Below are 26,609 nucleotides of genomic sequence, written 5' to 3' on the forward strand. Positions count from 1 at the left end.
CATAAAAGTGTACAGTTTTAAATATGTGCAGCTTATTGTATGTCAGTTATACCTCAGACAAATGGTTTTAAACAACAGTGGAAAAAGAAAACAACGTAAGAAATCATACCAGCCAAATTTTTTAAAAAAGATTTATTTGGATCTTAATTAGAACACGGCAACTTAAAAAAACATATGTGATAATTTTAAAAACATATGCACAACAGACTGAATTTAGATGATATTAAAGAATTACAGTTAATATTGCTGTGTACGATGTTTGTTCTGTAATTAAGTTAAAGTATCATCTGTTAGATATGTCTGGGATTTATTTTTATTTTATTTATTTATTTTTAAATAAATTTATTTATTTTATTTATTTATTTTTGGCTGTGTTGGGTATTCATCGCTGCGCGGGGGCTTTCTGTAGTTGCGGTGAGCGGGGGCTACTCTTCGTTGCGGTGCGAAGGCTTCTCATTGCGGTGGCTTCTCTTCAGAGCACGGGCTCTAGGCACATGGGCTTCAGTAGTTATGGTATGCAGCCTCAGTAGTTGTGGCACACGGGCTTAGTTGCTCCGTGGCATGTGGGATCTTCCCAGACCAGGGCTCGAACCCGTGTCCCCTTCATTGGCAGGGGGAATCTTAACCACTGCACCACCAGGGAAGCCCCTGGGGTTTATTTTTAAATACATTTGTGAAGAGAAAAAAGTTTGGGTGGGCATCAGAGAAAGCAAGAGTAGCCCATGATGCTTTCCTTTGCTATTTCTGCCCTTCTCCTATTCCCTCTAATTTTGTTTGAAGTGCTCCATAATAAAACGTTAAAGATAGCAATCTTAAAACCAAAACAAAGAAAAAAAACCTTTGTGATTTTTCCAAGTAGATGAATAAAAAAATCTGTTTAATTACTATTACTTTCAACATAGCACAGCTTTTGTTTTGATTTTTATAAATGTCTGGGTTTTAAAAATTCTGCCATGTACCATGATCTACCCCATAGTGTTTTGCCATACAAACCAAAAATTTCAGCCATCCATATAAAAATAAAATATGACAGTAATTTTACTACTACCTTTGTTCTGCGTAGAATATAGAATTTTTTTTACTGTGTGCCTTCATTTTAGAACATCTTCTCTATTTATTCATATAATCATAATTCTTGATTATAGTAATTTGAAGATCATATTTACTGAGTCCAGTTTCTGGTTTAACTGGACATATAATAGGGCAGAACTTTGAAAATAAAAATAGAATGGCACATATTTTTATATTTCCTAAAGTTAAAGAGAAACTAATGGGATGAGGAAAAAGATAACTTGAAAAATTCCGTTAATTTAATATGCAGTCACTTCAACATAAGTGTGTTGAAAATCTGATCAGACACTGGCATTTTCTGTAACAAATGTACTTTTAACACAACATAATAAGTAGAGAGGAAGACAGTCAGTCTGCTAAAAGAATAATTTCATTGTTTTACTCAAGATAACTTCTACATCATAATGATGAAGATTTTTTGTATGTATAAGACAAAGCTGAGCTATAATGAGGTTATTGGTTTTTTCTAGACCAGCAAATAAGTGAACTATAAGTAATGGCTTCCAATTTAGAGTTCTTTCTTTTTATGCTGAAAATAAGGACTTGCGAGACTCTGATATATCTTTGAGTGCCTCTGAATGCTCTTCAGTCATTAGAAATGAGTTTATAGGGGTTGAGGGGGGAAGGGAGACTGAAGTTCTATTTTATTCTATAATGTAGTAACATTGTCATGAAACCCTTAGGCTAAACTTTCTAAGGAAAAAAAAAGTAAATAATAAATATTGTACAATGAATAAACTAGAAAAGAAACTAATTTCAAAAGAACCTAACTGACACTAAACCAAGTAAAGCAACTTGCTTAAAGAAAGACTTTTGTGGGACATTTAAATAAAGCAATGAGACAAAATGAAGGCACAGTAAAAAAACATTTGATAATCAAAGAAATTTGGATTGAATGAGTTACCAGCTAGTTGTTCTATGGGATGGGAAATATTAACTTGTGATGACTATATCCTGTTTGGCCATTTGAGATCTTTAGGTATATATTTCCAATGCCTGGAATTCATTTCTGTTGTCTTTAGTGCGGATGATATTTATACTCTCTAAATCAATTGCCTAATATAGTCTTATAGATTTTAAAATTTCATGTTTCAAAAGAGATTTGAAAGTGAGATTGGTTTTAACACGGTATTATGAAAGACCATTTTTAGAGATATTAGAGTGTTAACTATTCATATTCATATTAGAATTTGTCTGTGTTCAAACAAAAATTGATTTGAGATAAAGGAATGTAACGAAATACTGTGGGAGGTTTTCCATACATGACATACTGCTTTATTTCTAGTATTAACATAGTTACTTGCAAACTGCAACTGAATGTTCTTCTGACATTTCTAACATCTGTTAGGAGACAGTAGTGGTTATGGACTGGGGAAACAAATATTTATGGAATAATGTCCAAATTTCTGAGAAGCATTAATATGTACAAACAGGAAAACACAACTGAAATTTTCAGTAATTTTTAATAATAAAATATCAAGGTGGAATTTTTTTCTATTTTCAACTATGTATTTTCCTGAAAATCCAAGAGACCAAATGAGATTAAACTCAACTTCATACCTATTATTTAATTTATCTGCATGCTAGTTAAAGAAAATTGGAAAAAAATCATGTTAAACAAAGCATGTTTCATCATAAACTGGCAATGATAGAAAATGCCCATTACTTTTCTGTGTATGTATGTGCTTATTTTATGATTACAGTTGCTTTTATTTCTATGAGTAAATTCATATTATTTTAAACTTTCTTATATGTGTCTTTTTCCACTGCGAGTATGAATTCCATATTTTGTGAATGATATAGTCATCTTTTTCAATAGAAATATCTCTGCAAAAATTAAAATGTGTTCAATAATAACTTATTGAATAATTACTATGTTTTAGGTATTATACCAGGTGCCAGTATTAAAAATATTTAATAGAGTTCATTGTGTAAACAATACAATGTAATATAGCCTGTGAAAATACACATTAACAGAAATATAAAAATGACGAGATCCTATTAAACACACAGGGATTAAATATGATGGAGAGAGTAGAAGAAATATTATTGCAGAATTCCAGAGAGGAGCAACATTTACAGTGTGGAATTTGGCAGTATGTGCAAGGCAAATCAGGTGTGAGACATGACTGGCTCATAGAGAATTCAGAGTGATTTCTAACCTACTGTCTAAGGGGAGTGGTAAAGTGAAAGCAAACATGATAATCTTTCTCAGTAGAGGGAGCTGCAGGAACACTGCAGGAGGAAGAGGCTTGATATCAGCAAGACATGTGAGAACAACTGGCAGAGCCTGAACCATGGGTCCAGAATATGGTCCTTTTGTGACTTTCCAGCTTCAGTCTGATGATAACCTTTCCACAGCCCTCTCCACAAGGAAATCAGAGTCCCCACGGGCTGTGCGATCTGAAGGTATCCTGGCCCCACCAATTTCCTGGAATCCACTGCATGCCCGCACCAACAGTTGCTGATCCCCTTCTCCCCCAGCTTCACCCTGGGGGTGACCAATTGCTTGCCAGGTACTCAGATGAGCTCCTCTCCTGCCAAACCAGCTGCTATCCAGTGAGCTGATCTGGTGTGGTCTGAACCCCTTCCAAGTTTATCCTTCTTTAGATACTTTTCCTCAGCCCTGGGGTACCATACAGAGTTTCCTGATATCTAATAATTGCTCTTTTACCATAGTTAATTATGCTTTTATAAAATATCCCATTTAGCCTTCTGTGTAGTTTTTTGTAATCTTTTTCTCCCAATTAGACTCAGACTGGCACATCGTTTTAGTTTATTCTTCTCATTCACAAAGTATGGAAATTCACATGCTTCTTAAAGACAATTTATAAATGACTTCCTGTGTTCATAAGCAAGGCAAGTCATGGAAAATGCATTGAAATATTTTTAAATACCATTATTTACTTGATGTTATGGATGATTTTAATACTGTACAGAATGAATGTGTATTTTCAGGAAATCAGCATCCTAATTAAAATATTGCAGATGGGTTCCCAAAATAGACGTTTATGTCTAATTTAATGGAGTTCTTTGAATATCCATTTGACATCAGGAGTTTGTGAATTTAAAATTTCTTTTAATTTGATGCTATGATCCTATATTTAAAATTGGTAGCTGCCTGCAGTCACACCTAACAAGAAAAATGAAGAAAATTGCATAAAAGAAAAACCATAAAAAATAGGTATTGTCTTGACACTTTGTCAAAAGAAACCTTTGTTAGCATTTCATTTTTTCTCTTAGTTCATAAATAAATGTGATAAATTGAAAATAAATTTCTAAGATTTGGCCTGTAATGTACTTAATACATAAAAAAATGAGTGTAGAAGGTTTGAGGTCATGTGTATTATTCACATTACATTGGAAATACTAAAAATTCAAGCCCCAAATGCATTAACTCAGAAAAATCTTTGTTAGAGATAGAATGACAGTCAATAGAGCAACTTTTCATATCCTAAGTGAAGGTAGAATTCAGCTTTTATTTCACCATTCAAAAATTTTATTAAGATTTTTACCAATCTGCATCTATTCTGATTGATACTCTTAAAAAAATTTTAAAATAGATTTAAAATAAAAAACAATTACCTTTTGAGCTTTCTTCATTTCTATTTAATATTAACACTTCCATATAAAATAGAACTGCACTTGATGATAGCAGCAGCTGCTTACTGATGAGTTTTGAATCCTGAGATATTTTGAAGGCTAAACCCCACTGGGAACTTTGTCAGTGTTAATACCTATTAATAATTGCTGACAAATTATCAACAGTCCAGGAGCAAGTTTTCTGTTGATGATTTGTGAAAAACAAACATATGGTAACTTTGACATTATCTTAATATTTTTGCAGGAGATATTTCATTGTGATATGAAAAAAAGACTAAGTCAATTTCAAAAAAAGTTTATGTGAGGTTGGTAGAGGGTATAAAGAGTTTCTCTCAATGTGTTTTTGCTGTTGTTGTTTCAATATGATTTTCTCTTTTTTTTTTTTTTTTTTTTTTTGCGGTACACGTGCCTCTCACTGTTGTGGTCTCTCCCGTTGCGGAGCACAGGCTCGGGACGCGCAGGTTCAGCGGCCATGGCTCACGGGCCTAGCCGCTCCGCGGCATGTGGGATCTTCCCGGACCAGGGCACGAACCCGTGTCCCCTGCATCGGCAGGCGGACTCTCAACCACTACGCCACCAGGGAAGCCCAATCAATATGATTTTCTGAAATTTAGAAAGTGCATCTGGAAAAGCACTGGATAAACACTAGTATGACAATAAAGTAAAAAATTCCTTTAGCAAAACAGGTTTTTAGGAACTTAAAAAATGGCATTTTCAAGTGTGTTTTCATTTACAGCATTCTCATCTACAGTTTTCTTTTGAAAAGTAGAAATGCCTAGTGTAACAATGTAAGTGATCAGATGGAAAACACAAAAGAGATTAAATATGAAAGGCTTTTTCCTACTTTTATTTTTCTCAAAAAGATGTTAGCTATAACACAGTATAGCCAAGATAGTAAATCATTTTAAAAACAATTATTTCTTTGGAATGGAAATACCCCATAAAATCACAGAGTAGGCTTCTGTGTAGATACAGGGCATCTGACTTTTCTTAGGAAGGATGAGCATAACTCATAGATTTCATTCTCTTAAGAAAATTGCATATTAGGGCAATTTTTGAATGGTGAAATAAAAGCTGAATTCTACCTTCACTTAGGATATGAAAAGTTGCTATTGACTGTCATTCTATCTCTAACAAAGAAAGCAAAGTCTCCTCTCAAAAATATGTACATAGATAGAGACTTAAATCCTATAGTATCAGTAAGAAACCTAACAACAGAAAGTAGACTTAAAGATAAATTTAGGAAAACGGGAGGAATATGTCATCTTGATAAGAGGGTCAGTTAATCAGATAGTACAATTATCATAAATGTGTATGCCCTAATGGCAGAATTTTATAATTCTGAAGAGAACAGAGAATTGACGGGAGAAAGAGACAAATCAATGATTATAATTGAAGATGTAAACACCTCTCTTTCTTTCAGTAATGATTAGAACAAATAGAAAAAAACTATAAAGAAGATTTGAGCACCATCAATCTGCTTCATCTAATTAATACTTGTAGAACACTCCACCCAACAGCTGAAGAGTACACATGTTTGAAATATATGGCATTGAAGAATAAAGCTAGTCTCAATATATATCAAAAGATTGGAATCAAAGAGCATATTTTCTGATCACAATATAAATAAGAAATCAGTAAAAAATAAGACGTATAGATTTTTTTTAAAGTTAGGAAATAAACAAAATAATTATAAATTAAACAAAATAATTATAAATAGCCTATGGACTAAAGAATAAATTACAAGAAAAATTAGAAAATATTATCACTTTAACGATAATCAAACCACAGCCTACCAAAACCTGTGAGATGCAGCTAGAGCAGTTTTTTGAGTGAAATTAGCAGCTTACATTATTAAAAAAAAGAAAAGCCTAAAATTAATTTTTTAAGCTTCCAAATTTAAAGGAATAAAATAAACCCAAAATTAGTAGAAGTAAAGCAATAATAACAGAAATTATTGAAATATAAAATATAAAATAATAAATAGAAAAATTAGAACATCAAAATCAGTTCTTTAAAATGATTAATAAGATTGATGAAGCTTTAGCAAGACTGATCATAAACAAAAATAAACATAAAATTACTAACATTAGTAAGTAATTTTAAAAAATCAATACAGATCATACAAAGAATAAAGAACATTTGTGGGGTAATGTGAATGACTGATAATTCAATAAAATAGATAAAATAGCAAATTTTCTTGAAAAAATACTTGTTAAAGCTGATACTAAAACAAGAGTAAAGGTCTCAATAGCCTCATGTTTTCTGTATATATAAATATGGAATTTCAAAATATTCTTACCACAAAGAGAATTCCAGACCCATATAGATTCACTGGTGAAGTCCATTAATAATTTCAGGAAAAATAATACCAGAATCACACAAATCTTTCAAAACATAGAAGATGGACTAATTCTAACAGGTTTTATTATGCCTACATAAGCTTGATACTAAAAGCTAAGGCATTTAAAAACAAAAATGATTTAAAAATTATAGACCAATATTACTCATGAACGTAGGCACAAATATCTTAACAAGACATAGTCAAATTCAATCCAACAATATATAAAAAGGGTAATACATCATGGCCACTCAGGTGTGGACTACCTAGGAAATAAGGTTGTTTAAAAATCAAAATCGTGGTAATTCACCACTAACAGAATAAAAGAGAAAAATTGTATGATTATATCATTAGTTGTAGAAAAAGAGTATTTAAAAACTCCAGCATCCATTCCTGATTGGATAAAAAATGAACTGCAAATTAATAATACAAGTGAGCTTTCTTAACATGATATTGGGCATCTATGATAAACCTATAAAAACTTTTTAAACAAGGTAGGATTCAGTTCTCTCTGCTTCTATGCATGATTGTACTAAAGGTGCTAGCCTGTGCAATAAAGGAGAAAATAAGTTAAAAAATACAGATAGAAAAAATGTAAAACTCCAATACTCCTTATTTACAACACATATGATGTATAAGAAAACCCTACGGAAGTAACAAGAAAAAAAATTATCAGAATTAAAAACAAATTGTGCAAGTTTGCAAGATACAAGGTTATTATACAAAAAAATTGAATTGCTAGCAATAAATCAATAAAAATGAAATTAAGAAAAATAGCAAAAATCAATGTAAATTATCTAATATTAAATATAATCATAAATGTTTAAGAAGTTTTCACCAAAATTACAAAGCACTGCTGAGGGAAATTAAAGAAGAGATAAAATAATTGGAGATACATACCATGATCATTGAAGCAGAAAGACTCAGTATTGTTAAGGAATCTTTTCTCCCCAAGGTCATTTTTTTTGAAGAAATTGTTATGTTGATTCTAGAACATACATGGAAATACAACAGATATAGATTAGCCAAAAGAACCTTGAAAAAGAAAAATAGCTTTGCAGAATTTTACTACCTGACTTTGAGACTAAAGTATGATTATAATAATCAGTATTGGTGGAAGGATGGAAAGAGAAATTAGGGGAACAAAAGAGTGAGTCTAAAAAGTGATGTGTGCATTTATGAACAATAGAATGTTGACCAAATCAATTCAAAGGGGAAGGAATATATTTTCAACAAATGGTTCTGGAACAACTGGATATATATGTTAACAATTTTTAAGCACCCTATATCACTTTTATGTCAACCCTTATATCACAAAAATCAATTAAGATTAATTATAGACTTAAACATAAATACCATTGCCATAAAACTCCTAGAAGAACAAAGAGAATCTTCATGCCTTACATTACGATGAATTTATTGGAAATAATACAAGAAAACAATAATTATTAAAGATAATATGATAATGATTTCATAAAGAATAAACATTTCTTCTCATCAAAAGAGAAAATCAGTGGAGCGGGAAAACACTTTAAGAGCATATGTCAGACAATTGACTAATATACAAAATACGTAAAGGACTTCTATACATCAACAGTAAAAAGAAAACAAGCCAATTAAAATTAGCAAAAAACTTGAAAAATGTGTTAAAAAGGAATAAATATACACCTTTTGTATATATGGCATATTTTTATATATGTGGCAAAAGATCATGTGAAAAGGCACAACAGCAACATCAGTCCACCTATATAGTAACCCTTCTCAAAAGGACCCCAAAAATAAACACTAAAACCTATTCTTCTTTCTCACCCAAAATATAAGACACTGTGCCCATTAATCCAATTACAACCATAAGCCTGGGGTCAAAGTAATCCATTGATGTTCCACTAATGGGAGTGGGGACTGTTGAGGCATAGAGCAGGGTGGATATGAATGGAGTTTGGATCTGAAGGGAGAAAGGGAGGGCAACTAGCACAACTCCCTGATAACATCTTTTGTTCCAAAAAGAAAAATAGAACAAATATATTGAGGGCAATAGAAGAAAGGAGGGCAGCGAGATAGATAATAACTGTTTCCAAATATAATGTCCTGTCTTTTTTTTAATCTTCCTGAAGGTGTTTAAGTGAAAATATTTCTTCCACATCTGTTAGTACAGTATCCCTGTCAAGGATTTTGAAAAGTTTGAAATTTTTACCCTATTTTCAATCTAACAAGTTAGCATGCCACAGTTTCATGGATGATGGCCAAAGACCTAAGACTACTGGGTCAGAAATAAAGGAGATTTTGTTACTCACAGCAATAGCAGTAGCCAGAAAATCTGCAGTTGTGCTTGTTCTCTAAACCCCAGTTTTCACAAGGTATCACAAACACAGTAGAGTGTGTTATAAGAGAGGAACCCTGATATTAGGACATCTTAATCTTTTACAAGTTATAAGCCTGGAGAACCTTTGCCCTAAAGGGGGACATTGTCTTTACTAAACTGGACAGTAAACAAGCTTGCCCTTGCTTCAGAGGTAAACATTGTATCTTCCAAGGCTTTTTGATATGCAGGCAGCATTGAAAAAAATCATTCAGAACAAAGACAGTCACTACCTCTAGTTGCAAGGTGGACAGACACTTGAGAGACCCACCTTGTTTTCTAGAACTCCATCTCTAATCAGCCACAAACAAACAAGCAAACAAAAGTCTTCTCGAATTATAAAAAAAAAAAAAAAGCACAGCATGTGTGACGTCTCTGTACCTATATGAAAGTACAAACATTCCTCAAGATTCTTTCCAAGGAGGTACTTCCCTGGTGGCACAGTGGTTAAGACTCTGCGGTCCCAATGCAGGGAACCCGAGTTCCATCCCTGGTCAGGGAGATAGATCCCACATGCATGCAACAACTGAGAGTTTGCATGCTTCAACTAAGGAGGCTGCCTGCCGCAACTAAGACCAAGCACAACTAAATAAATAATTTTTTTAAACAAGACTCATTCTGAGGATAATTGGCAGATACATTGGTATCGAAAACAAAGGACTTTTGTTGACCAGTTTTAAATCTAGTCTTAATGCACATTGTTTTTCTGCATATTTTAAAGTATTGTGGTGAGGTATATGAAACAATCTAAGTAGTCTCTCCATCCATTTTCCCTTTATAGTAATGTCACAGGCAGGGTTATTTTGTCACATCCCAGGGATATTGACAGGTTACAACAGATGTGGCTTAACATTTTTCTTTATTTAAAATGTTGATAATGGCCAGTGCCATATTGGAGGAGTGTAATGTTTTCATAAAATTGACTACTAAAAAATACAAAATTTGTCATCTTCTTTCAAGGTGACCACTCATTATGTTCCTCTGAGGCTGCAAGGAAAGCGAGATATAAACTTCAGCTGTGACTAGCAAAGAGCACAGAATTCTTTGACATCTGTGCCAGCTGTTCCTCCATTTGAATTTCATCTAGCTTCTGAACTGTTGAAAAATCTTATCTTTAAATAAAAAGATGTTTTGATGCTTGACTATTTTATAAACTAAAATATGCTTCTTCTATTTCTATATATTGAGGTAACAAATAATATTAATTGACTCTAATAACAAGCAGTGTTTTTAGAACAATAAAATCTTGTAAAGTAGACCTCATTAAGTTAGTGCCTATTATTGCATGCTGGGCAGGCAATTTCATAAATTCAAATGTGTTATCTCTAAGCATACAATATTCTCTCATACTTTGGAGTGGTTGTGTTTTCAGAATGCCTGCCAGTATTTGGCATTTCCTATGATTTCCTTGCAGGTGTTGCAGTGCAGCTCAAACCTTTAGCTTAGATAGATAGAAAATAATTAATTTTTGTATAAGAATTTAATTGCGTATTATATCAGTAAAATTTTGCTTTTTAAAAATTTTGCTTATTTTTTATTTCTAGTATTTCAATTAGCATTGCCTGATTAGAATCCTTATATTGTTGAAGAGTATAAACATATTTCTGAATTAAGGAATCTTTTTTGTCCATGCACTCTCAGTAAGAATATCTGTCGTGATTTGGGAAAGATAGTATCCTGTTATGTGTACAATTAATTGGGAAGATAGGCATTGAAATACACATAGAATGCATGCTTAGAAAGCGTGGGTCTAGCCTGGACACTGAAGGTTGTTGTTCATGCTATGCCAGATATCTGAAAATAGAAAGGCTTTTCAATGCTATGAGGCAAAGGCATACAATGGTTTGAAGAAGGATAGATAATGTCAAACTCAGGTCAGTCGGCTCTAAATGTTATCTTTCAAATAAATGTCATAGCAATTCCATTAACGTAGAAGGTAGATACTGTGTAAGAGGAAAAACAGTACTATCCATACAATACTAAGTTTGATGTAAGGAAAGTGATTTAAAAAATTACTTCAAGGGGTGGGAATTATAGAAATAAGCTTAAAAAGCCTCAAATTTGAAGAAAGTATTGTTGAAGAATGTATTGTTGAGTCATGCATGAGTTCCAAAGCTATGGGATCTTGGGACTTTTTAAATCAAGAAAGGAAAATAATCATTGTTATTTCTTTATTCTACCCTTTACCTTGTATTGCATAACTTTTCATCCAACTGCAGATTTCACCCTCAGTATCAGTAGTATCTATACTGCACGGTGAGAGAATGCCTCATTGATTTTCATAACTGTATTTAGCCAAGTAACATATGCCATATATATTTTCTTTCCATTCTTTTCTACATCCCTCTTTTCCCCATGTCATTATTTGCTGTGGTGTCCTTCCATGTGATTCAGTCATCAAGGTTCCAAAGTGCTCCTGGATTGTGTGGACTCTTTAAGGTGCTAAGATTGCACTGAGTTTCATTCTTAACTATATAGAATGCCTCCCTTTTCCCCCAGCCACTTGTGTTTGGCACTTTTACATGGGCACCGAAAGAGTAGAATTGTCCTAATACTTCAGTACTACAGAGAGCCTTTTTTTTTTTTTTTTTTTTTTTTTTTTTTTTTTTTTTTTTTTTTTTTTTTTGCGGTATGCGGGCCTCTCACTGTTGTGGCCTCTCCCGTTGCGGAGCACAGGCTCCGGACGCACAGGCTCAGCGGCCATGGCTCACGGGCTTAGTTGCTCCGCGGCATGTGGGATCTTCCCGGACCAGGGCACAAACCCGTGTCTCCTGCATCGGCAGGCGGATTCTCAACCACTGCGCCACCAGGGAAGCCCCTACAGAGAGCCTTTTAATGAAAACAGTAGTTTCCATTGTGCTCTCATATCTACACCTCACTCTTTCTCTTGCATTCACTCTTTCATTCTTTCTCTTTTAAATCACCAGTTGTGTGATAACTGAGCAGGCGTCCAGGGCAAGGAAGCTTACCCAGGCTGCCTTAGTCTTTTCCAATCCTATACCCCCCTTTTTTTTCCCCATGAAAATCTTATTGCTTGCTTTCATTTTCCAATTTATTGAAACGTCTCTTAATAAGTTGCTTTTCTCAGGATTGTATTTCACTTTTGCTATACACGGTGGAAATCTTCATATTTGGAAGGTTATGATGAATCTAATAATCTATTAATGTGCCCTCACTCCGTTTATCACTGTGTAGACTATTTTGGAAATGTAAGAGAAGCACTATGTCCCTGTTAACAAGCAGCTTATAATGAGGATTGGAAAAGAAATGGGAAACAGAAATAACTAATAAATGATATAGAATTCAAATCTGTATTATATAGAACAATTAGTGAATTACTATACATGACATGAAAAGGGTTCGTTATAAACAGTAATTTCAATATATTGCAAATATTGTACATGAGGTAGAAATTTAAAATAATTTTATAAACGATTAGAAATAAAAATATCAAGGTTGAAAATATCAAGGTTGTTTTTGCAGAGGAAATAGCATTTAAGGAAATAGCATTCTATTTAGTGTGTAGACAAAACGTACTTTCTATTTAGAGAGAGGGAAATTAAGCATAAAAGAATATGGAAATATGTTATAATTGTGGAATGCATTCAGTAAGAATCTCTAGGATTGGTTTAAAAAAAACCCTCTGATTTCTTGTTAATCAATCTAGGAAATAAAAAGACCCAAGATAGCCTTCCTGCTTTAGAAGGTCAAGAACGACAGTATATGCCAATCATTTTGAGGAAACAGGCAAAATTTACCATGGTTGCATCTGACAAATTTAATAGGTGGTTACAGCATCTAATGCTTTCTACAAGTGGCCTTTTATGAAATAAGAGTTTTAATATGACATGACAAGACTCCAACATGATACTAACTCATATTAACTGGATCAGTCTAATTATGATATAAAAACAAATTTGGTACAGTCCTGTACTACCATCTTAGAGTTCTGAATTTACAATGTTTTAATTGTAAATTAAACATGGTGGAAATTGTTCTTACTTTGAGTGGAAATAGAGTATCCCAGATTTAATATCATCTTATTTATTTTCTATTAGTTACTTTATATATGACTTATACAATCAATGTACTGGAATAAAGAGAGATTTGTTTTTTAAAAGTTAATTTCAAAATGTGCCCTCTTATTCAAATGGTTTACTCTCTTTGAAATATATTTCAAATGATGAAATTGCTCTTCATATGAAAGTAAAATGATGAAAGCAAGTTCTACACAGAGAGTATAATTCTTATTTATACATTTTAAAGATATGCTACCAGTAGTCCTGTGATTACAACTCCTAATATCTAAGGATTATGTAATCATAAATATAGATATTCATAATATTATATCTCTTTTATGGTCATATTTAAAAATTATTACTTTAAAATTTTAAGTGATTGGTATTAGGACAAAGGTAAGTTAGTGATTTTATTTTGATAAAATGCTCAGTTAAAATAATTTGGCATATATTAAAGTACTAATAGTTTATAAACCATAATTACATATGGTGGGGATTGTTAACTGTCCTGTGCAGCGTAGAATGTTTAGCAGCATCCTTCGCCTCTATCTACTAATGCCAGTACAACCTCCAGTTTGATAGCCAAAAATATCCTTAGATATTGTCAGATGTCTTCTGGTATGCAAAAAGGCCCCCAGCTGAAGGCTACTCATAAAAGATCATCTCAAAGTATATCTACTATTTGGGACAAAATTCTCAGTGACTTTATCTGTTGAAGATTTTATTTTCCAAAGAGGACACAACAGCATCATCCATGTTTATGGCTTTATTTCAGTGTGACTTTGACATTCTTATCCTTGAGATATAGGGTCTATGTTACATCTTCTTGTATATGGGTAGACTTGTGACTACAGTAGAAGTGACACTATGACATCCAAAGCTCTGTTATAGAAGTCAATACATCTTCCTTCAGGGTTGACCTGAGGAAGTTCAGGAAACCAGTAGAGATACTCACATGGAGAGGAACCAAGGCCCTCATTCTACAGTCCTGAGCTTCCCCGAGCCCTACTTGCCAGCCATATGATTACATCATCACAAAAGTAGACCTTGCAGCCCCCAATCAAAGACAGCAGATGATTTCATCTGTAGCAGGCATGAACCTTCCCTGCCATACCTTACCTGAATTGCAGAGTTGTGAACAAAATAACTAATTTTTGTTATTTTACACTGCTAAACTTTGGGATGGATTTTTATGCAGCAGTAGCCAGATCATTACACCAGTACACTAAAAAAAACATTAAAAAGAGAGGAGCAGTGGAGGAATATTTCTAGAATCAGTTTGACTTCCTTCCCTTCCTTCCTTCTTTCCTTCTTTCCTTTCTTCATCCCTCCCATCCCTCCTCCCTCCCTTCTTTTCTTTCCAAATAGCTTTACATGTGTTTACCCATTCATTGTCAGATACTGATTACATTAATTTGCATATTTAACAATATTTACTAGCTTGACAATATAGATGATATGCTTGTTTTGCATAACTGTAATGGAGCTGTTCATTCAAGCCGGAATGTATTTTCCTTAACGAAATACTCTGTGCATCACATCTTATCATCCTCCACTCTCCATTCAAAACCCAGGACAAGCAAAGTCCTCACTGGAATCACCAAGTATAGCAGATTATTCCACCGTTTGTACTTCTAAGACACAAACGTTATATCATACACTGCATGCTTACTGTCCTTCCCCCCTTGTACATATGCACACAGCTTAGAGCAGGGACTATATTGTATTCTGTCTCAGTGACAGTTCTTTACTAAATGCTGAATAAATGACCCTGTGAGATGCCAAGTTGGACATTCAAACACTATTCATAAAAAATTATGTGTTGGTATGAATGGGAATGAGTAAAATAATTACTTAATGTAAATCAATGTCATATAATTGGAAAGGTTATGATTACCAAGGAGTTTGGAGAATAAGATGAATGCATGACTAAATTGGCAAGACCTGAGTATGAGACTGCACATAGTTAGCCCAGTAAGAAGTTTTGCATTTCAAGATAATTATTCATGGGATAAATAACCAGAGTAAATATAAAATTACATCTAAGTTTTAAATAAAATCATGTTTATGCAATAAACCACATATTACCAATTAACAAATACTACATTCAAAATATCATGAAAAATTTAGAGACATAGATAAGAATTTTGAGAATTCTAGAGGTAGATACAGCCAGGTGCTAAGACAAATAATATGAATTAAAAATCTAGAGAAAGAAGATTTTGAAGAAATGTTTATTTAAAAAAGAAGTGATATATTTCAAAGCATTGATTTATCACCAATGGTATATAGCTTGAGTCTAAAAATATAAGAATAACTTTTTCCCTGGGACTGTATGAAAAGATACAAAAATCTAGTCTTTTACTGAATAACAAAAAATGTACAATTATGTTTATCTCAAGACTTGTTCCTGAAATCTTGTATTATTCAAGAATCTATGGTTTTTTCTTGCTTGCTTCTTATTTAATTTTTATTTGATAATGGAATACTTAAAATTTTTAGAAACACTGTCTTGAAGTGAAACTGTTAATAAAACAACTAGTTAAAAAGCAACAAAAATATTAACTAAGCAGCCACTTGTTTTGCCTCTAGGAAAATAACTGGTCTTTATAAAAATGGCAAATTAGATTGTTATGTTGATGTATGATGTTATATTAAGATGACTTAAATGGTCTCATACAATATATAACTTACAGATTAAGACAAAAATATAATTTGTAAATATTACCACATTAAATTTAACAACTTTAATTATACATTTTAAGTTTTAAAAATAATATATATAAATATTTTTTATAAGTTATATATTACAGAGTTGAACAATGCTAAATTATTTTCCCCTTATCATAATGCCCAGTAACCAAATTTAATTGGCTGGATGATTTTAAGCATATGTCTTTAAAAGACCCTTTCTCAGATCTTTCCCCCTCAAAATTAGCACTTCTTACATGTTTGTGCTATTGCAGTCTTTTTGTCTGATAAACTGTATCCTCTTCAAGAGACCTCACGCTGGATATAGTACTAAGTATGTATCTCATTGATTTTCAAAGGATCACAGGTGGGAAGCTATTCATAAGTAAGCTGAAAGATAATATTACTGCTCAATATTTTACAGTATTTTTCAGATTCACAATAATGTGTAGATTTTAAATAATTATTATTTATAATCATGGGCATGCTAGTTTCTCTTTGTAGATAGATAAATCATCTCAGATTCTAAATTAATAAATCATTTAAAATGAGTAACCTAAAATGCTTATCACTACTTCCTTATAATATATTTCAGGTACACTTACTTTAATAGGAAAGCAATTACACACCTGATTTCTTCAAGAGTAAAGAAATCGAGTATCAGAATCTTTGATATCAACTTAACTATATTATCGTAATAGTACCAAATTTGTCCAGTTAATAATACCATGTAATAAAGAAAAATTCATGTTCTAATTTTGATGTTCTGTTAGTTCCTTTAGAGGTCACAAAATACCCACCATTCCATAGTTTGACATAGTTGGACATATGTTACAAGAAGCAGAAATTTTTCTTTGTTTATGAAGGAACCAGAAAATTAATTATACATAGTTTTATTTATTAAATATGTTGCACCCATCCCTGTGTGTACATTTTACATTACAATAATTATCATTTTACTTCAGCAAAAGTAATAAAAAGTGTTTGTAATCCTCTTCAAGATGTTTTCCCCAGCTTTCTATTTAATATTATATGAAACGGGATGTCTGTATGTTGAAGGCTCTTCAAATGAGATCCTGAAATTATGACTGGATATTAACAGTGCCAATCTATTCTGCCCCAGAACTTGACTAAAAGAAACAGATCTCCTCTATGCTTTGAGTTAGATTGCCTATTATGGAAAAAACAAATCAGACACCCATCCATAAAGATAGAGAGGAATTCATATCTGAAAAGTCATATGAAAAATGGGAAACAAACCTCACAAGGTTTGAATATTGTGTAATACTATTTTCTGTAGAGAATAATTAGAAAACAATTTCCTCTTCTTTGACTGGTCTCTGAGTCTCTTGGTGTCTTGAAATTTTGCCCCTGAAAAATTATCTTTGAAATTCATCCCTGACATTCAAAAACACTTAAAAGGTTTGCTCACAAAAGAAATCCCGAGTTATATACAACCTACACAACAGGGAAAGCTCAAAAATCAGATGGAGAGAGGACCCAGCTTTCTTCATCTTGTAGATTATATAATCTTCTGCCAATTCTTTTTTTTTAACATCTTTATTGGAGTATAATTGCTTGACAAAATTATAACAAAGTAAATCAGCTATACGTATACATGTATCCCCATATCTCCTCCCTCTTATGTCTCCCTCCCACCCTCCCTATCCCACCCCTCTAGGTGGTCACAAAACACTGAGCTGATCTCCCTGTGCTATGCAGCTGCTTCCCACTAGTTATTTTACATTTGGTAGTGTATATATGTGCATGCCACTCTTTCACTTTGTCCCAGCTTACCCTTCCCTCTTCCCGTGTCCTCAAGTCCATTCTCTGCATCTGCATCTTTATTCCTGTCCTGCCCCTAGGTTTTTCAGAGCCTTTTTTTTTTTTTTTTTAGATTCCATATATATGTGTTAGCATACTGTATTTGTTTTTCTCTTTCTGACTTACTTTACTCTGTATGACAGACTCTAGGTCCATCCACCTCACTACAAATAACTCAACTTCATTTCTTTTTATGGCTGAGTAATATTCCATTGTATATATGTGCCACATCTTAATCTATTCATCTGTTGATGGACACTTAGGTTGCTTCTGTGTCCTGACTATTGTAAATAGAGCTGCAATGAACATTGTGGTACATGACTCTTTTTGAATTATGGTTTTCTCAGGGTATATGCCCAGTATTGGGATTGCTGGGTCATATAGTAGTTCTATTTTTAGTTTTTTTAAGGAACCTCAATACTGTTCTCCATAGTGGCTGTATCAATTTACATTCCCACCAACAGTGCAAGAGGATTCCCTTTTCTCTATACCCTCTCCAGCATTTGTTGTTTGTAGATTTTTTGATGCTGGCCATTCTGACTGGTGTGAGGTGATACCTCACTGTAGTTTTGATCTGCTGATACTTTAGGTACTAAATATTCTGTTATACTTCTCTGAACACATACTTTCAGGTATGTCATAATGAGTAAGATTAAAGGCTGGCCACTTTAACTGCCAATATATAGTAGTCTTAGAATAAAATAGTTTTTAAACCCTAGGTATTTTCATTCATGTTATCAGGATGCAGGGGTACGAGTCAGTAGGTCTTGAGAAGCAGAAATTTTGCCACTGAATATCAGCACTTCTCTTGTGTGTTGCTATTCTACATCCTAATATCTTGGTATAAATATTTAAAAAGGAGTGTTTACAAAAATAATTAATGTATTTTAGACAAACACATGAGAGATACTTCTTTAATTTAGCTCTCAAATTTTATTTGCCTTGGCTCTGAAGGTTTTCTATCTCAATATATGTTTATATTTACATGAACTTCTATGAAAATATATGTAAACCAACTTAATTTTTGGTTTTATGCCTATTTTGTTTGTTTTCTTTGTTTCTTTAACTGTATTTTCTGTTATTCTTCATTATGCCTCTTTGGGGAAAAATAAATACCTTAATTTATATTGAACTTATCAAGAAAAACTAGATTTCAATAAAAGGTTATTTTTCTCTATATATACATGTATGTGTGTAGGGGGAGAAGATGTGTGCACTGTGTTTGTGTGTGTGTGTGTGTGTGTGTGTGTGTGTACACATACTGGGTTGATTCTAGAGCTTCTACTTTCCAACAACAAGGAAATACTCAGGTGATTCACTTAAAATAGGACAGCATTTCCTGAAAGTTGTTCTCCAGAATACTAGTTCCACAGGATATCAATATATTTTGCTGGTAAAAGAGAGAATGATTGATCAAGAACAATGGAAAGATTGTTTTTCTTAAATATACAAGTTTCTTTATTGCAATACTTATCAAAGGTGTCCGTTGAATTATGACTCTGAATGGGATGTAATGACATATCTAAAATTAAAAAAACAACAACAAACATTTCCTAAGCTTTTTTAACCATGGAGTATGTTTCCAAAGATCATCTCTTAGGGTCAGTCTACTACAGAATGTACTTTGAAAAATGAGGAATTTGAGGATCAGGGAGGTTAATCATCTTATAAGTCATAATACCTGAGACTCTGACTCAGAATTCTGGGTTGGCTTATATGGTCCATCAGCCATATCAGTGTGACTTAGCCAAAATTTGAGAACATCAGGAAATAGTTTGCAAGACACCTTATATCAGATAAAAGGAATTTGCATTTTTGTCACTGGAATAAAAATGTAAAGAATATCTTAATAAGAAGGATGGTGCCTGTTGTTTCCAGGGATGATAGAACAATAGGAGGTCTTAACAAATAGTAATCAAATAGAGATTTGGGGCCTTGCAGATGTAAAAATGTAAGGTCAAAATGGCAAGAATGTGTTTAAGATGGTACAGATATAATACTGAAAGGTAGTAAAATATTGTGAGGTCACTTTCAGGTATATTAATTTGTTTTATTTAGCCTACAGTGGAGAACTGTGAAATGATATTTTGCATATTTTTCAACTTTACACAGACATCAATATCTGTTTTGTAGGTTTTCATAAAACAATATGACTGGTCCTGATCTGAGGTGTTGACTCAGCAATTTCTTAAGGAACTCTGGTCTGAAGGGCTGGGGGAAAGGCCTCTGCATGAGGCCCTCTATGAGCAAGTGAAACAGACTAAGCACAAAGGGAAAAAAGGTGGATGGGCTAGACCTAAAGTGAGATTGCCAGATTTATGTCCTTTCCAGATGAAATGTGGATCTTCTAGCAAAAGGAGGTGTGAATAGAGAGGACTTTCAAGATGGTGGAGGAGTAAGATGGGGAGATCACCTTCTTCCCCACAAATACATCAAAAATACACCTACATGGGGAAAAACTCCTACAGAACACCCACTGCATGATGGCAGAAGACTTCAGACTTCCCAAAAGCTGTGTAGCTGATAGGGTCTTGGTGCTCTGGCGAGCTGTCAAGCCTGCACTTCTGAGGTGGGAGAGCCAAGTTCAGGACATTGCACCATCAGAGATCTCCTGGCCCAATGTAATATCAATCAGAGAGAGCTCTCCCAGAGATCTCCATCTAAACACTGAGACCCAGCTCTACTCAAAGACCAGCAAGCTCCAATGCTGTACTCCCTATGCCAAAAAACTAGGAAGACAGGAACACAAACCCACCCATTACAAGAGAGGCTGCCTAAAATCATAATAAGTTCACAGACACCCCAAAACACACCACCAGACGTGGACCTGCCCACCAGAAAGACAAGATCCAGCCTCATCAGCCAGAACAAAGGCACCAGTCCCCTCCACCAGGAAGCCTACACAACCCACTGAACCAACCTTACCTACTGGGGGCAGACACCAAAAACAACAGGAACTATAAACCTGCAGCCTGCAAAAAGGAGACCCCAAACACAGTAGGTTAAGCAAAATAAGAAGACAGAAAATCACACAGCAGATGAAGGAGCAAGGTAAAAATCCACCAGGCAAAAAGAATAAAGAGGAAATAGGCAGTCTACTTGAAAAATAATTCAGAGTAACGATAGTAAATATAATACAAAATCTTGGAAATAGAATGGAGAAAATACAAGAAACGTTTAACAAGGACCTAGAAGAACTAAAGAGCAAACAAACGATGAATGACACAATAAATGAAATTAAAAATTTTCTAGGAGGAATCAATAGCAGAATATCTGAGGCAGAAGAACAGATAAGTGACCTGGAAGGTAAAATAATGGAAATAACTACCATAGAGCAGGTAAAGATAAAAGAATGAAAAGAATTGAGGACAGTCTCAGAGTCCTCTGGGACAACATTAAATACAGCAACTTTCGAAGTATAGGGGTCCCAGAAGAAGAAGAGAAAGAGAAAGAGACTGAGAAAATATTTGAAGAGATTATAGTTGAAAACTTCCCTAATATGGGAAAGGAAATAGTTAATCAACTCCAGGAAGCACAGAGAGTCCCATACAGGATAAATCTAAGGAGAAAAACACCAAGATAGATATTAATCGAACTATAAAAAATTAAATACAAAGAAAACATATTAAAAGCAGCAAGGGAAAAACAACAAATAACACACAGGGGAATCCACATAAGGTTAAAAGCTGAACTTTTGGCAGAAACTCTGCAAGCCAGAAGGGAGTGGCAGAACATATTTAAAGTGCTGAAAGGGAAAAACCTACAACCAAGATTACCCAGCAAGGATCTCATTCAGATTCGATGGAGAAATGAAAACCTTTACAGAGAAGCAAAAGCTAAGAGAATTCAGAACCACCTAACCAGCTTTACAACAAATGTTAAAGGAACTTCTCTAGGCAGGAAATGCAAGAGAAGGAAAAGACCTACAATAACAAAACCAAAACAATTAAGAAAATGGTAATAGGAACATACATATCAATAATTACCTTAAACGTAAATGGATTAAATACTCCCACCAAAAGACACAGACTGGCTGAATGGATACAAAAAAAAGACCCATATATATGCTGTCTACAAGACACCCACTTCAGACCTAGGGACACATACAGACTGAAAGTGAGGGGATAGGAAAAGATATTCCATGCAAATGCAAATCAGAAGAAAGCTGGAAGAGCAATTCTCATATCAGACAAAATAGACTTTAAAATAAAGACTGTTACGAGAGACAAAAAAGGACACTACATAATGATCAAGAGATCAATCCAAGAAGAAGATACAACAATTGTAAATATTTATGCACCCAAAATAGGAGCACCTCAGTATATAAGGCAAATACTAACAGCCATAAAAGGGGAAATCGACAGTGACACAATTATAATAGGGGACTTTTAACACCCCACTTTCACCAATGGACAAATCAACAAAATGAAAATAAATAAGGAAACACAAGCTTTAAATGACCCATTACACAAGATGTATTTAATTGATATTTATAGGACATTCCATCCAGAAACAACAGAATAAACTTTCTTCTCAAGTGCTAATGGAATATTCTCCAGGATAGATAATATCCTGGGTCAAATATCAAGCCTTGGTAAATTTAAGAAAATTGAAATCATATCAAGTATCTATTCTGACCACAACGCTATGAGACTAGATATCAATTACAGGAAAAAAAATCTGTAAAAAACAAAAAAAACCACATGGAGAATAAACAATATCCCACTAAATAACCAAGAGGTCACTGAAGAAATCGAAGAGGAAATTAAAAAATACCTAGAAACAATGACAATGAAATCATGATGACCCAAAACCTATGGGATGCAGCAAAAGCTGTTCTAAGAGGGAAGTTTATAGCAATACAATCTTACATCAGAAAAACAAGACAAATCTCAAATAAACAAACTAAACTTATACCTGAAGCAATTAGAGGAAGAAGTACAAAGAAAACCCACATTTAGCAGAAGCAAAGAAATCATAAAGATCAGATCAGAAGTAAATGAAAGAGAAATGAAGTACATGACAGCAAAGATCAATAAAGTAAAAGTTGAATCTTTGAGAAGATAAACAAAATTGATAAACCACTACCCAGAGTCATGAAGAAAAATAGGGAGAAGATTCAAATCAACAGAATTAGAAATGGAAAAGAGAAATAACAACTGACACTGCAAAAATACAAAGGATCATGAGAGATTAACTACAAGCAACTCTATGCCAATAAAATGGACAACCTGGAAGAAATGGACAAATTCTTTGAAAAACACAACCTACCAAGACTGAGCCAGGAAGAAAGAGAAAATATGAACAGACAAATCAGGGGACTGAAATTTAAACTGTGATTAAAAATCTTCCAACAAACAAAAGCCCAGGATCACATGGCTTCACAGGAGAATTCTTTCAAACATTTAGAGAGGAGCTAACACCTATCCTTCCCAAAGTATTCCAAAATATAGCAGACGGAGGAACACTCCAAAGCTCATTGTATGAGGCCACCATCACCCTGATACCAAAACCAGACAAAGATGTCACAAAAAAAGAAAACTACAGGCCAATATCACTGATGAACATAGATGCAAAAATCCTCAACAATATACTAGCAAACAGAATCCAACAGCACATTAAAAGGATCAGACACCATGATCAAGTGGGGTTTATCCCAGGAATGCCAGGATTCTTCATATATGCAAATCACTCAATGTGATACACCATATTAACAAATTGAAGGATAAAAACTGTATGATCATCTCAATAGATGCAGAAAATCTTTCCACAAAATTCAACACCCATTTATGATTAAAGACTCTCCAGAAAGTAGGCATAGAGGGAACTTACCTCAACATAATAAAGCCCATATATGTCACACCCACTACCAACATCATTCTCAATGGTGAAAAAATGAAAGCATTTCCACTAAGATCAGGAAAAAAACAAGGTTGCCCATTCTCACAACTATTACTCAACATAGTTTTGGAAGTTTTAGCCCCAGCAGTCAGAGAAGAAAAAGAAATAACAGGAATCCAAATTAGAAAAGAAGAAGTAAAACTGTCACTGTTTGCAGATGACATGATACTATACAAAGAGAATCCTGAAGATGCTACCAGAAAACTACTAGAGCTAACCAATGAATTTGGTAAAATAGCAGGCTACAAAATTAATGCACAGAAATCTCTTGCATTCCTATACACTAATGATGAAAAATCTGAAGCGAAATTAAGGAAACACTCCCAATTACCACTGCAACAAAAAGAATAAATACCTAGGAACAAACATCCCTAAGGAGAAAAAAAGACCTTTATGCAGAAAACTATAAGAAACTGATGAAAGACATTAAAGACAATACAAACAGATTGAGAGGTATACCGTGTTCTTGGACTGGAAGAATCAACATTGTGGAAATGAGTATACTACCCAAAGCAATCTACAGATTCAGTGCAATCCCTATCAAACTACCAATATCATTTTTCACAGAACAAGAACAAAAAATGTCACAATTTGTATGGAAACACAAAAGACCCTAAAGAGCTAAAGCAATCTTTAGAAAGAAACACGGAGCTGGAGGAATCAGGCTTCCTGACTTCAGACTATACTACAAAGCTACAGTAATCAAGACAGTATGATACTGGCACAAAAACAGAAATACAGATCAATGGAATAGGATAGAAAGCCCAGAGAGAAACCCACGCACATATGATCACCTTATCTTTGAAGAATGATGAAGGAGGCAAGAATGTATAATGGAGACAAACAGCCTCTTCAATAAGTGGTGCTGGGAAAACTGGACAGCCACATGTGAAAGAATGAAATTAGAACACTCGCTAGCACCATACACAAAAATAAACTCAAGATTGATTAAAGACCTAAGTGTAGGTCCAGACACCATAAAACTCTTAGAGGAAAGCGTAGGCAGAACACTCTATGACATAAATCACAGCAAGATCCTTTTTGACCCACCTCCTAGAGAAATGGTTAAAACAAAAATAAGCAAATGGGACCTAATGAAACTTAAAAGCTTTTGCACAGCAAAGGAAAGCATAAACAAGACGAAAAGACAACCCTCAGAATGGGAGAAAATAGTGGCAAACGAAGCAACTGACAAAGGATTAATCTCCAAAATATACAAGCAGCTCATGCAGGTCAATATCAAAAACACAAACCCAATCTAAAATTGGGCAGAAGACCTAAACAGACATTTCTCCAAAGAAGACATACAGATTGCCCACAAACACATTAAAAGATCCTCAACATCACTAATCATTAGCGAAATGCAAATCGAAACCACAATGAGGTATCACCTCACACTGGTCAGAATGGCCATCATCAAAAAATCTACAAACAATAAATGCTGGAATGGGTGTGGAGAAAAGGAAATCCTGCTGCACTGTTGGTGGGAATGTAAATTGATACAGCCACTATGGAGAACAGTATGGAGGTTCCTTTGAAAACTAAATGTAGAACTACCATATGACCCAGCAATCCCACTACTGGGATATACCCTGAGAAAACCATAATTCAAAAGGAATTATGTACCACAATGTTTATTGCAGCACTATTTACAATACACAGGACATGGAAGCAACCTAAGTGTCCATCAGCAGATGAATGGATAAAGAAGATGTCGCACATATATACAATGGGGTTTTACTCAGCCATAAAAAGAAAAGAAATTGAGTTATTTATAGTGAGGTGGATGGACATAGAGTCTGTCATACAGAGTGAAGTAAGTCAGAAAGATAAAAACAAATACCATATGTTAACACATATATACAGAATCTAAAAAGAAAAAAAAAAGATTCTGAAGAACCTAGGGGCAAGACAGGAATAAAGTCACAGATGTAGAGAGTGGGCTTAAGGAAACAGGGAAAGGGAAAGTAAGCTGGTCCATAATGAGAGAGTGACAGTGGCATATATACACTACCAAATGTAAAATAGATAGCTAGTGGGAAGCAGCTGCATAGCACAGGGAGATCAACTCCGTGCTTTGTGACCACCTAGAGGAGTGGGATAAGGAGGGTTGGAGGGAGACACAAGAGGGAGTGTATATGGGCATATAAGTATACATATAGCTGATTCACTTTGTTATACAGCAGAAACTAACACAAGAATGTAAAGCAATTATACTCCAATAAAGATGTTAAAAAAAAAACCAGTATGACTTAGATTTTCAGTATATTCTTCTTAGTTAATAAAGTGCAAATGCTGGAAAGAACAGATTTTAGTGCTACAGTAGCAGAGCAATAAAAAACATCAGCATCTTAGTGCATATTCTCCTTTTATATTTTAAAGACATTCATCTATGTTACGAGTTTTTAAATGGCCAATCATTTTTTTGCATCGTGTCACAATATTTTTCATCCAGGAAATATTTGTAAGTTTCCTTGACTGTTTCAATACCTTCTGAGTAGTTCTTAGAATTACTTCAAGAAAAATTATAATTTTATTTCAATATGTATTAGGCTGTCATTCATTGTTCCAGAAAAGGAGTTATGCTCCCTCTTACCCTATATAAATTACATAGATATTTATCTTAACTTATAAAGGCAGAATAAATTAAAGATCCCCAAATTTACTTATTCTACAAAATCAGACGGGAGTTATCTAAAAGTTGTTTGTATTTGTAAGTCCATGCAACTGTCTCACTTCGTCCCAGCTGACCCTTCCCCATCCCCGTGTCCTGAAGTCCATTTTCTACTTCTGTGTCTTT

Source organism: Kogia breviceps, chromosome 2 (assembly GCF_026419965.1).
Source record: "Kogia breviceps isolate mKogBre1 chromosome 2, mKogBre1 haplotype 1, whole genome shotgun sequence".
Lineage (NCBI taxonomy): Eukaryota > Metazoa > Chordata > Mammalia > Artiodactyla > Physeteridae > Kogia > Kogia breviceps.